Genomic DNA, 12,583 nt, shown 5'->3' with positions numbered 1-12,583 from the left:
AGTGTTTTGTAGTGGCCATGTACTAGTTAATAGAAGATGGTATTGATTTTCCCAAGGTTACAGGTGGTATAATGAAGAGAAGACTGTGGGGGAAAAAATGATGAGTAAATCATTAATTCTCTCCATGGGAAAGTCAGATAACAAAGGAGGAAGTCACAATACAACTATGACAAGTCATAATATTTGAGCAGCGATGTTAAGAGAAAATAGCATGAATACCTTGATGTACCGATGTCTGTATCACTGGATTTAAGGCTATGGCAGAGCAAGTGGTTGACTCTTCTGCTCTGTGTTTGTGGACCTGATACAGATAATCAATAGACATGACCTCTTTATATCTCAGTACTGAATGTGCTTATTCTGGTTTTAATTACCCATTCACGAATTGAATGTTTTAAGCTTGAAGACATACCACCAAAATCAAAATATTGGCTCTTTTTTTGATGCATAACCATTTTTACAATGAGAAGTAAACTGAAGAGGATTTGCATACATTACAGACATTTGACTGGGAAACTGACATTTCCAAAATCATTGTTCATCTTTGGGAACTGTCAATATTAGCTTGGACTATATGAAATTGTTGATGTCAACAGGTTTTGATTATGAAATAGCAGCTTTTTGAGGTTTGCTCTAATTGTACGATTGATTAAGTGATTTAGATTCAGGATGTACTTTCACCACTGTTTTTTTCTGTATATAACCAAATAAGCTGTTTCATCCACTTATTTAGGAAATACTTACTGAATGCATACTATGTGGCAGTAACTGGGCTGTGCATACACAAAAAATGGAATATAGTGCCTGTCGCAATAGGGCATGTAGTCTAATGATGCAGAAAGACATGTAAGTGCAATGTGGATGACTAACACAAAAGTTGATCATTGCTCAATAAATGTTCTTTTCATTTTCCTCATATGGAAGTAATAGTGAAATCTGTTCAAGGAACAAAAAAAGCAGTTTCCTACAAATTTTGAGAACATTGGAAGAACTCACAGCATAAGTAGTTTCTTCCCTCCCTTAATATATTCATCTTAAAAACACACATTGGGCAGAGCACTAGTCTAGGGCTCCAAAGATTTAACTTCCTATATCAATAGCTATTATATGTTAGCTTTTGAAACTTGATAACATTATTTAACTTCCTTAAACTTTAACATCTCATCTGAAAAATGAAAAACAAAGTATAATCACTTCTGCATGCTTTCCATAATTATGAAGGTCTGATATGATAATGCATGTGAGAAGACGTTCTAATCTTTGAAGAATAATAGAAAGTTACCATTCTCATCACCATCTTTCTTGTTTCCAATCTTGTTTCCATGGTGATATGAAAAAAGTCAATGGCTTACCGTCTTGATTTATATTTTCCATGTTCAGGCATGATCACATATTTAGGGATATGCACCACATTAAACAGCAGATAATCATTTCATAAAAGTGGGTAAGTTTTTAGCCACTTTCCAAGTGTTTAGAGGTAGTGCTAATGGTAAAGAAGCTGTATGCCAATGCAGGAGACATAAGAGATGCAGGTTTGATCCCTGGGTTGGGAAGATCCCCTGGAAGAGGACATGGCAACCCACTCCAGTATTCTTGCCTGGGAAATCCCATGGACAGAATAGCCTGGGAGTGGGCTACAGCCCATGGGGATCACAAAGCATCGGGTACGACCTAACAACACTAGCAAAATAAGGAAGCTATGTGTCCAGAGTGAAATGAGTAAGGTGATAGTGGTAGCAAGATAGGATCAAAGAAGGAGAGATGCAGAAGACAACTCTAAATGGCCCCCTAGGCCACTGGAAGCCCTGTAATGTTATTTTGAGTGACATTAGAAGCCATTGAGCACTGAGCAGAAGACCAAATGTGAACTGACTTTCATTTTGATAGGATCCCTCTACAAGTGGAGAAAAGACTGAAGAGGGGCAAGAACAGAAGCAAAGATACCAAATATTGAAACAGGTTGTTGAAATCATCCAATTATAATGGACTAATATGTAGCAGTAGAGGTAAGAAGTGCCAAGACTCTTGATAACCAGAATTTCCATTGTATAGGCAATAGGCTGTAAAGGTAATAAGATATAGAAATAATAGGATGCAAAATTGGGGATGAGACCAAAAAATAAAGTATCAAGGGGACTTTGTCCTGAGCTCTTACAAGGATGGTCCTTGGAACCATTGTTTGGCACTTGGTAAGAGGTTAAATTTTTTTTTTTTTTTTTTTTTTTAAGGAATGAGTGAATGGAGTTACTGTTAGAAAAGTCTTTGTTAGGGGTAGAGGTTGAATTGGAATCAAGAGTTTTATTTCTGGACAGGTTGATTTTCGGTACCTTCAGGTGGAAGTCTTTCTGCTGCTGCTGCTGCTGAGTCGCTTCCGTCGTGTCTGACTCTGTGCGACCCCCTAGATGGCAGCCCACCAGGCTTCCCCGTCCCTGGGATTCTCCAAGCAAGAACACTGGAGTGGGCTGCCATTTCCTTCTCCAATGCATGAAAGTAAAAAATGAAAGTGAAGTTGCTCAGTCGTGTCCGACTCTTAGCGACCCCATGGACTACAGCCTACCAGGCTCCTCTGCCCATGGGATTCTCCAAGCAAGAGTACTGGAGAGGGGTACCATTGCCTTCTCTGTGGCAATGGCCTTCAAGTGGAAGTCTTGCATTAGCAATTATATACGTATACTACAAGTCTGCATTGCCACTGGAGATAAATGTTCATCAGTGTTCAGTTTGTAAATGATTTCTAAACTCACTGTAGGATTCACTTAGAGAATCATTTAGACAAAGGAGAGGCCCACTAACAGCCCTGGTACACTCTAACGTTTAGAAGCCCCAGATCTAGCGATGGAATTTGAGCAGAGTAAACAAAGAGGTGGTGGAGAGAGCAGTTTCCTAGGAGTCAAGTGCAGAGAATGTTTCAGGAAGGACAGAAAAGTCACTTATGTCAAATGTTGCTAATTTTCACCTAGCTGAAAACTGAGAATCAGCCACTGGATTTAGTAATAAACACAGCTTTGACTCCCAACTCTTTGTTTCCCTCTCTACACATACTCATTCCTACCCACTGCCTTACTCTCACATTGTTGTAAATACCAGGCATGTTACCTTCTAACTCAAATTTCATATTTCCTACTGAAGGGTTGTTAATGGTTCCTGAAACCATGGGATTTAGGGAAACTTCCTGTAAGTTTGAGTTACATGTTTTTCAAAACCAATGATATAAAATCCACATAGCATCTCTGAAATACATGCTAATCATATTCAATTTTACTTATACAGTAATAATACTATTTGAGAAGTTTGAGAAGCTCTTTTACTTATATTATCTGTTCCAAACAAAACTCTCTAACATAGCAAAATGCCCAGCTTTGAAGCTTACACCATCAGACCAAATACCTGCTAATGCCACCTTGTTGGAATAAAACACAAACCCAGTCTTCCCTCCTCTTTGTTCCTTGATGATTTTAATATCTGCCTCCCTGATGCTCTCTTCAGCCCTCCTCCTGATATAATTCTTGGTGATTTCAATATTCGTGTCAGTCCCTTGATCTTGATTGCTAATTTCATGGATTTCTTCCTTCTGCATTTTCTAGTGGTTTCCTGTTTGTACCAATTGTATGGTGAAGTTTGGGCTAGAAAGGTTTGTAATTTGTTGGCATTAGAAATCATTTAGTTTACTTTACTATACTTTGCAAAATGCCAGCTCTATTCCTTTGTATTTCTTTGCTCCAAGTACTGTGTGGCCCTCTATCTTTGATTCTAACTTTTGATTTACCATTGTCACAGGAGTGTTGGGAAGGGAGTAGTGGCAGATGAGGAATGCACAGGAGGAAGAAATGTTAGTATCTCTCTTGCCTGGGGATGTAGAAAATATCCCAGTTAGAGTTTGCAGCAGTTGCCTATGTCAAACTCTTAACAGCCCATTTCATTTTAATATTTCAGAGTATCTCTTTAACTATTTCCTATCCATCTTCAAAAGACACGATCTCATTTGATCTGAAGAGGTAGTTCTGAACAGGATGGAGGATCAGAGAAAAAAATGTGACTTGCTTCAGGTCACACATCTAATAAGTCAGAACCAAGTATAGACAACAGATCTTCCAACTCTAAATGTGCGTGTGTGTGTGTGTGTGTGTGTGTGTGTGTGTGTGTGTGTTTATTGGCATTAAACAATGCATTGTTCAAAATGGCCAGTGGTTAAAAGAGCTGCCTTGGCTTTTTGCCCAGAAGAGTGTAAAAATACAGTGGCAATTTAATAAATATTGTCACCAGTGTTGTCTGTGGTGATGGGGGGAACAGCAGATCGAGAAATGTGCTGAATTATCCTAATGGATACTTTTTCCCCCTCTTAGATTGGCAAACACACTGCCTGTTTACAGCACAGAGACCACAATGGAGAGCTAGGTGGGTGATGATTCATGCTAAATCTTTGCCACAATATGCTGAACACTACAGCAGCAGCTAATGTGAAGTGGCTCATTATATACTGTCAAATCCAATAACAGCCAAAGATTGGCTTTGCTGCAGCACGAGCAACTTGTGGGAAGCCTAGATACTGCAAACCACTACTGAATTGCAAAAACAAACAAACAAACAAACAAAAAACAAAACAGGCTTCAAGAGAGTGGAAACGACAGAGTCACTGAGTCGTATTTGCAAATTTCTCTTTGTCACTTTAGAAATGGCCTTCATGGGTCCCAGCTTGACACCAGAGATGGCTCTCCTTGGGATTCCTTTCTCTTGTGAGCGCCTCTCCCTTCAGTTATGTTTTATGGGCTAAAGATGATCTCAGGGCCACCACGCAAAGACAGAGCTGGAAATGTGGTTTTCTTCTGGAAATATTCCTGAAGCTCCTCCTCCCCTCTCCACCATCCACCAGCCAGTGATGCCATTCACATAAACACATTTACCTTCTACTGCCCCATGGCATCTGTGGATGGTATTTCTACCTAATAGAGAAAGAAGATCAGAATGCAGGAGGCAGAAATACTGCCTCCTTGCTTTAAGATTTAGGATCATGTGTCTTTTTGTCTTTATTATCTTGTGATCTTCTATAAAGCAGGATCCTGGGTTTATTGATCTACTTAGTCTAATGTCTCTGAGCCATAGTTGACCCTCTACAAATATTTATCAACAAAATTAATGTATGTCCTTCATAAAAATCCATGTTGAAGCTTGAGTTTAATCTTCTCACCTCCCTTGTTCCAGCCACAGGGCCTGACACATAGTAGGTTTACATCAGGTACTTGTTTACTGAAGGGACGAAGATATGAATGAGTCCCTCACTCATACGGTTCCCTGCTGCCTAATTAACGTCTCAGCAAACCTCTTACAACCATCGGAGACAGAAAAGTCGTGGCTTCCAGTCATTCTTCTCCAGACCACCAGGAATAACGCCCTCAAAGTGGTTGTTTATTTTGGAAAGCAGAAACTAATCTGAAGCTATTTTCTTTATTTTTATATTCAAATGCCTGTAAACCAGAAAAACACCAGAGACCTATTCATTGCTCACAAATGATCTATGGGGTAATAATGTGCTTGCTCTTCCAGCTGTGCTGCACTTTGGTGCCATCCTGGGTTTAATTGAAAATATGCTGTGACCTTGGTTTTGTTCGCTGGATATGGGGGAGGGGGTAATTGGCATGAGGCCTCCAAAGAACTCCCTCTTAACAAATGTCATTTGGCTAATTTGGGGTTCGCCTGCAGGAAATAACGTGTGAAGTCCTGGAAAAGCAAGGTGCATTTAATTTGCATGCAACTTATATGAAGCTAATGATTTAAAAAAAAAAACCACAACTTTTCTATTTAGCCACACTTGTTCATTGAATTCTAAATACTGTGAGGATGATAATGGTATTGTGCCTTACAGTTTCATGTTTCCTCATAATTAAATAAACAGCTTATGAATTGCAGTCCAAAAAATGTCTGTGTTCCACTCTTAAGAGGGTTTCCATAGAAACCACGGGCCGCGAATTTAACTGACATTTATTGGACTTGAGGCTATATGTAGCATTGATAGCACTCTGTGTTTCTCTCTGCCCCTCTGTGTATATGTCTTTCTTTTTCTTTAACCTTCATGACCACCTCTTCCCCTCTCGGTCCCCTCCCTTTCTCCACCTTCCTCCCCCCTTTCTCTTATTAGCAATGAGGAAGTAATTTGGACTCAGTTAGATTTAACAAATGCAATAATACTAAAATGAGCTCTGATACTTAAGTGTAATTGTGTTATTAGCTGGAAATGTTTTTCTTCAAAAACAGAAGAATTGAGAGTGAAGTTTACTGAAGTGGCACATGTTTATAAGAAGAAAGCTTTAGCTGCCAGTTGAAAGTCTGCAGGCGACATATCACAGTTCACATTCATACCCTAGCAATGGTTTTTCCTTGACTTAGTTACCCCAGACTGATGTTTCTCTTCTGTCCTAATTTTCACTCTTCTAAATGGAACATATAATCATTGCGCTGATCATATTCCAAGAGAAAGGAGGAGTTTACTTAGAAAGACAAAAACATACTATATACTGTGTAACTGTGCCAGACAATTTACTAGGTACTTTCCTTTAGGTTGTCTTAGTTAATGCCACAAAATGTATAGCCAGGCCATGGACTGAAAGGAAAATGAAACTGGAGCAGGTGGTTGAAATTCAGGCTTCATCACAGTCTGGATCTAAACCTTGAGTGTAGTGCTTCAGTACTCTCAGAAACAGACTCGCAGACTTGGAGAATGAACTCATGATTGTCAGTGGGGGAAGGATGGGAAGGAGGGATTGTTAGGAAGTTTGGGCTTGGTATGTACACATACATTTAAAATGGATTACAAATAAGAACCTACTGTATAGCACAGGGAACTCTCTTCAGTGTTATGTGGCAGCCTGGATGGGAGGGGAGTTTGGAGGAGAATGGACACACGTATACGTATGGCTGAGTCCCTTTGCTGTTCACTTGAAATTATCACAAAATTGCTAATTGATTGTTTGTTTGTTAGTGGCTCAGTTGCCTCCAACTCTGTGACCCCTAGACTGTAGCCCACCAGGCTCCTCTGTCCATGGAATTCTCCAGGGAAGAATACTCTAGTGGGTAGTCATTCCCTTCTCCAGGGGATCTTTCTGATCAGGGATGGAACCCACTCAGGCTTCCTGCATAGCAGGTAGATTCATTATGGTCTGAGCAGTCAGGGAAGCCTTACTCCAATATACAGTAAAAAGTTTAAAATAAAATAGATAAATAAATATTCTGTCTCAGTTTCTCAAAGACAGAATGAATATGAACATTTTTAAGAAATGGGGTTTTATTAGGATGAGACATGCTAATACAGATAGTGTACCTTAGTAGTGGTCCTTGTCTTCATCACTTTATAAATGAGGAAAATGAGCAGCCAAAAAAGTGAGTCAGGTATCCAAAAGTTGCACAGCTAGTAGAAAGTAGCTTCGTCCATTGCAGTGATGAAAAGGAGTGGACTTAGACCTGAAGTCAGTTACTAATTGTACAGTTTGGGGTAAGTGACAAAGCACTAGAGTATCTGTTTCATGCAGTTTTTATGAGGATTAAATAAAACTGTGCATGTAAAGTACACAGAGAGTCAGCCATGTAGAAATCTATGGGCTATGCTTTTTACTTTTTCTCTCCCTCCCAACTTTCTGATTTGTTTTGTTTGTATGGACACAAAGTGAAAAAACTATCAGTCTCCTAACTCTGTGTAATACAACTAGTTTTAAATTATCTCATAATTCATAAACTATCTCAAGCTATCCTGATAACAATGAGAAAGGGAAGGCAGATAAGATCACATCCATTTTATAGGTTGGGAGAAGTGAAATTCAGAGTTGTTATTGACAAGGTTTCCATATAGTGAATGAGGAAATGGAATTTGGACTTCATTCCCTAGGATTTGTTTTGATAATTCAAACTCTCAAAGTCTATTATTCTTAATTTGGTCCCATGTTCATGAAGTCCCATGTGGCTCAATGGTAAAGAATTCGCCTTCAATGCAGGAGATGCAAGAGACTGAGGTTCAATCCCAGGGTTGGGAAGATCCCCTGGAGAAGGAAATGACAACTCATTCCAGTATTCTCGAGTGGAAAATGCCATGGACAGAGGAGCCTGGTAGTCTATAGTTCCTAGGATTGCAAAAGAGTAGGACATGACTGAACACACACACACATGTCTAATCAGTGTTGACAGAGAGAACGTTTTAGCAGGAAAGAAGAAAGGAAGGTGAGGAGGTGGTAACTGCAAAGTCTGTCTCTCGCAGACTGTCTTTTGATCATTCTCCCAGAATCCAAAGGGGGATGCAGAAATATAATCTTCAATTCCAGGTATAAGTGAGGCTTTGATTTTGGAGGGCAATGTGTCTTAATGTTGCTGGTTTAAAAAGGGCAGGGGGAGAAAAAATGCTAAAGAAGCCAGGTGTCAGTTAAAACTAAATAAAATAATTCCCAAAGTCACTTAGCTAGACACATGGAGATAGCAGTCCATCACGATGTACTAAAGCCACAGGGACACAGAATGACTCTATAGAAAACTCCTCTGAGTTGTGGAACTCCCTCTTCTGCTCAGGATTCCTCACAAAAGTTACATGACACATGGTACTATTGCCAAATTAATAGAACTTAGTTTCTTTCCTCTTTCTTACAGGACAGTGAATGATAAATAGAAACTTTAATATTTTTCTTTTATACCCTAATAGATCATCCTGTTAGTTTTGGGGTTGAGGAAAATGTGTAAGAAAAGGAATTCCTCCACGTCCTCTAGAGCAAGATTAACAAACTTTCTTTGGAAGGTCAGAAAGTAAAGTGTTTTGAAGCTGTATAGGTTTTTTTTGCAAGCAATATAATTTAGCACAACTACACAATTTGGCACATTAATATGAAAGCAACCATAGGAAATACAGATATGAATGGGTGTGACAGTGTTCCAATAAAACTCTATTGACAAAAACAAATAGTGGGCCAAATTTTGCCTGTGGATAGTGCTATTGATCTTGGAGGTGTTTTTTGTTTTTTTTTTTTTTTTGCCTACAACTCCATCCATCTTGTGTTTCTGTTCACGTGGCAACTACAGCTTAAAAGACAAAACTGGGAAGTGTGTGGTGACAACCATATCATAATTACCCTCATTTTGTGGGTTTTACTCTTTGTTATACTTATTTTTGAATAAATTTTATCCTTTGAGTTTTCCTGTGGCATAGGAAGACATAGGTAGTCTGTCTTCACTTTTTAGAAGGATACAGAAAATTTAAGTGGCTTGCTTTAGTGGTATCACCCCACAGCTATAATATCTGTACTGGGATATGACAATCACCATTGTGGTTTTTCAACTGGAGAGTCGGACACGACAGAGTGACTGAACTGAACTGAACTGCAAGTGCATTTTTTAGGGAATAAAGATGGTAGGAGAGGTAACCAAAAAGTAATTTTCACTATCTAAATCATGAAGAAAGTAGCTAACTAATGGCTTGGATAGGGATATGCATAGACTACTATATTTTCTTACCCCATTAAGATACCATAAGATATCCAGTTCTTTCTTGCTTGTCATGTATATTCCTGAGTTTTTTCCATGATATATTTTTTGGAAATAATGCATTGTAGGCAAATGAATAACAGGGAGTTCTGGCTTTGCATGGTACTGTGTGAACTGAAGCTTGTATATACTGGAACTGAGTCCTCATTTTGCAAGGTTCCATGGTAACTGAGAGCAAATCTGTTATAAAAGAACTGTGTTAAAAAAAAAAAAAAGGGACTTGTTTTCGATAATGCATGACCTCTGGTTAACACGGCAGGGAACAAAATGAGGACTGCCTTGAGTAAATAAATAAGAATCTTATTTCCAAATGCCTGCATTTACCATATAATTCCCTCTTTTGTGGTCATTAAGGGAAAACAAAGAAATCACAGATGACAGTCACTTCCATTATCTGACATGTCATCACCCAGGTTTCCTCATTATGCAATGTGAACAGTGTTGAGGTCACATGAAACCAGTTCCAGGTTCAATTAGGAGGCCATCCCTGCTATCAGTATTCTGATTAAACAACATTGCCTGGAAATCACAGAAAGAGTCTACTCTGTTTCCTCCCTTTGCTCACATCTCATAACCAGACTCAATTAAAGACTTTCCTTATCAGGTTTTTCTGGGTCATTCGGTGAATTTATAAAACTATTAAGGCATGCTGAAAACTGGAAGGGGACGGCCCTGATCGTCAATAAGAGCCAGGACCAAATATATAGGACTTATTCTGATGTTTTCAGTTCAGTTCAGTTCAGTTTGATCAGTCGTGTCCAATTCTTTGCAACCCCATGAACCGCAGCAGGCCAGGCCTCCCTGTCCATCACCAACTCCCGGAGTTCACTCAAACTCATGTCCATTGAGTTGGTGATGCCATCCAACCATCTCATCCTCTGTCGTCCCCTTCTCCTGCTCTCAATATTTCCCAGCATCAGGGTCTTTTCCAATGAGTCAGCTCTTTGTATCAGGTGGCCAAAGTATTAGAGCTTCAGCTTCAACATGTCCTTCCAATGAACACCCAGGACTGATCTCCTTTAGGGTGGACTGGTTGGATCTCCCTGCAGTCCAGGGGACTCTCAAGAGTCTTGTCCAACACCACAGTTCAGAAGCATCAATTCTTCAGGTCTCAGTTTCCTTTATAGTCCAAATCTCACATCTATACATGACTACTGGAAAACCATAGCCTTGACTAGATGGACCTTTGTTGACAAAGTAATGTCTTTGCTTTTTAATATGCTATCTAGGTTGGTCATAACTTTCCTTCCAATGAGTAAGCATCTTTTAATTTTATGGCTGCAGTCACCATCTGCAGTGATTTTGGAGCCCCCCAAAATAAAGTCTGACACTGTTTCCACTGTTTCCCCATCTGTTTCCCATGAAGTGATGGGACCAGATGCCATGATCTTAGTTTTCTGACTGTTGAGCTTTAAGCCAATTTTTTCACTCTCCTCTTTCACTTTCATCAAGAGGCTTTTAGTTCCTCTTCACTTTCTGCCATAAGTGTGGTGTCACCTGCATATCTGAGGTTATTGATATTTCTCCCGGCAATCTTGATTCCAGCTTGTGCTTCTTTCAGCCCAGCGCTTCTCAGGATGTACTCTGCATATAAGTTAAATAAGCAGGGTGACTATATACAGCCCTGACATACTCCTTTCCTGATCTGGAACCAGTCTGATGTTCCATGTCAAGTTCTAACTGTCGCTTCCTGACTATCATACAGGTTTCTCAAGGGGCAGGTCAGGTGGTCTGGTATTCCCATCTCTTTCAGAATTTTCCACAGTTTATTTTGATCCACACAGTCAAAGGCTTTGGCATAGTCTGATCTATTAGAGCGTCCCAAATATATACAGATGTGAAGCAGTCAGTGATGGGTCACGAATCAGGAGACCTAGTGAAGTGTAAAGAGAGTCTCACCAAGTTAAGGACTGTGCACCAGATATAGGAAAAAAATAAAAACATGCTGTCCTGTCAGCCTATATTTTAGGTAAAAAACAGAGCTTAGTACAAGTCCTTATTAACTCAAACCTCAATTATTGACATAGTTTTTAGTTGACCTTCAGGCCTTATAGTGCTCTCTTTCCTAGTCATATCCCATATTATTCAAATTTGCTTTTCCATACTTTTCTCATTGTTCTATTCCCTACCAACAACAACAACAACAACAAAATCAAGTCCCAGCAACCCATCCCATGAATCAATATAGATTCCCATTTCTTTTGTCTATTCTTCACAGTCTGGTGTTATTTTACTTACTCCACCTTACCCACCTGTTTTTCAGTATAGATTCCTAGTAGAAATCAGGTTGTATGTCTAGAAATCAGATTGTTTTATGCTTATATTCGCTGCCATACTTTTCCCACCCACCACATGCCTATTTTCTTGCAAACTCTTTTGGCTTTTCTCTCTCTCTGTCTTTGTGTGTGTTTCCTATTACGTGCATTCTTCCCTTGCACTTTCTGCTGTGTTCCTTGTTCACTCCCTTATGAATCCCACTAACCTGTATGGTTTTTTTTTTTTTTTTTTAATGTGGACCATTTTTAATGGTCTTTGTTGAATTTGTTACAATACTGTTTCTGTTTTATGTTTTGGTTTTTTGGCCTTAAGGCATGTGGGATCTTAGCTCTCCTACCAGGGATTGAACCCACACCTCCTGCATTGGAAGGCAAACTCTTAACCACTGGGCCACCAGGGAAGTCCACAAACTAGAAGATTCTTGATGGGTGGGTGACACTTGCAAAGCACTCAGCAAATATTACTGAAGGAACAAATGCCTATTTGTTTTCTCTCTTGGAATGCCAGACCTTTTGCTTATCCAGATGTACATATCCTACTAAATCTCATGTCTCCATAGCTGTTACTGACTGTTTAAATCTTACTGGTTCTCTCTGAACACTATCCTCCTTGTAATTATCCACACAATCACATACACACTCAGGATACACAATGGCGTTGGTTCATGACTGTTGTTTATGTTAGGGATGTCTTAACAGAGTGTTTCAAATGATCAAATGACAGGCAGTTACAGAGTAGGAGGAGTTCCCTCAGAGGTAAAATTCATACAGTGCTGGTGAACTAACTTAGAATCATA

The 12,583-nt window shown here is 39.4% G+C and overlaps 1 protein-coding gene across 5 annotated transcripts in view; it reads left to right on the top strand.

The window, feature by feature from the left end:
• LRRC4C (leucine rich repeat containing 4C) overlaps positions 1–12,583 on the top strand; it is a 1,433,039-nt gene that overhangs the window by 1,394,427 nt on the left and 26,029 nt on the right. The window lies entirely within an intron of this gene.

The sequence above is a fragment of the Ovis aries genome, chromosome 15, assembly GCF_016772045.2.
Source record: "Ovis aries strain OAR_USU_Benz2616 breed Rambouillet chromosome 15, ARS-UI_Ramb_v3.0, whole genome shotgun sequence".
Taxonomy (NCBI): domain Eukaryota; kingdom Metazoa; phylum Chordata; class Mammalia; order Artiodactyla; family Bovidae; genus Ovis; species Ovis aries.
Note: the sequence above shows the minus strand (reverse complement) of the source record. Positions and strands in the feature narration are given on the sequence as shown.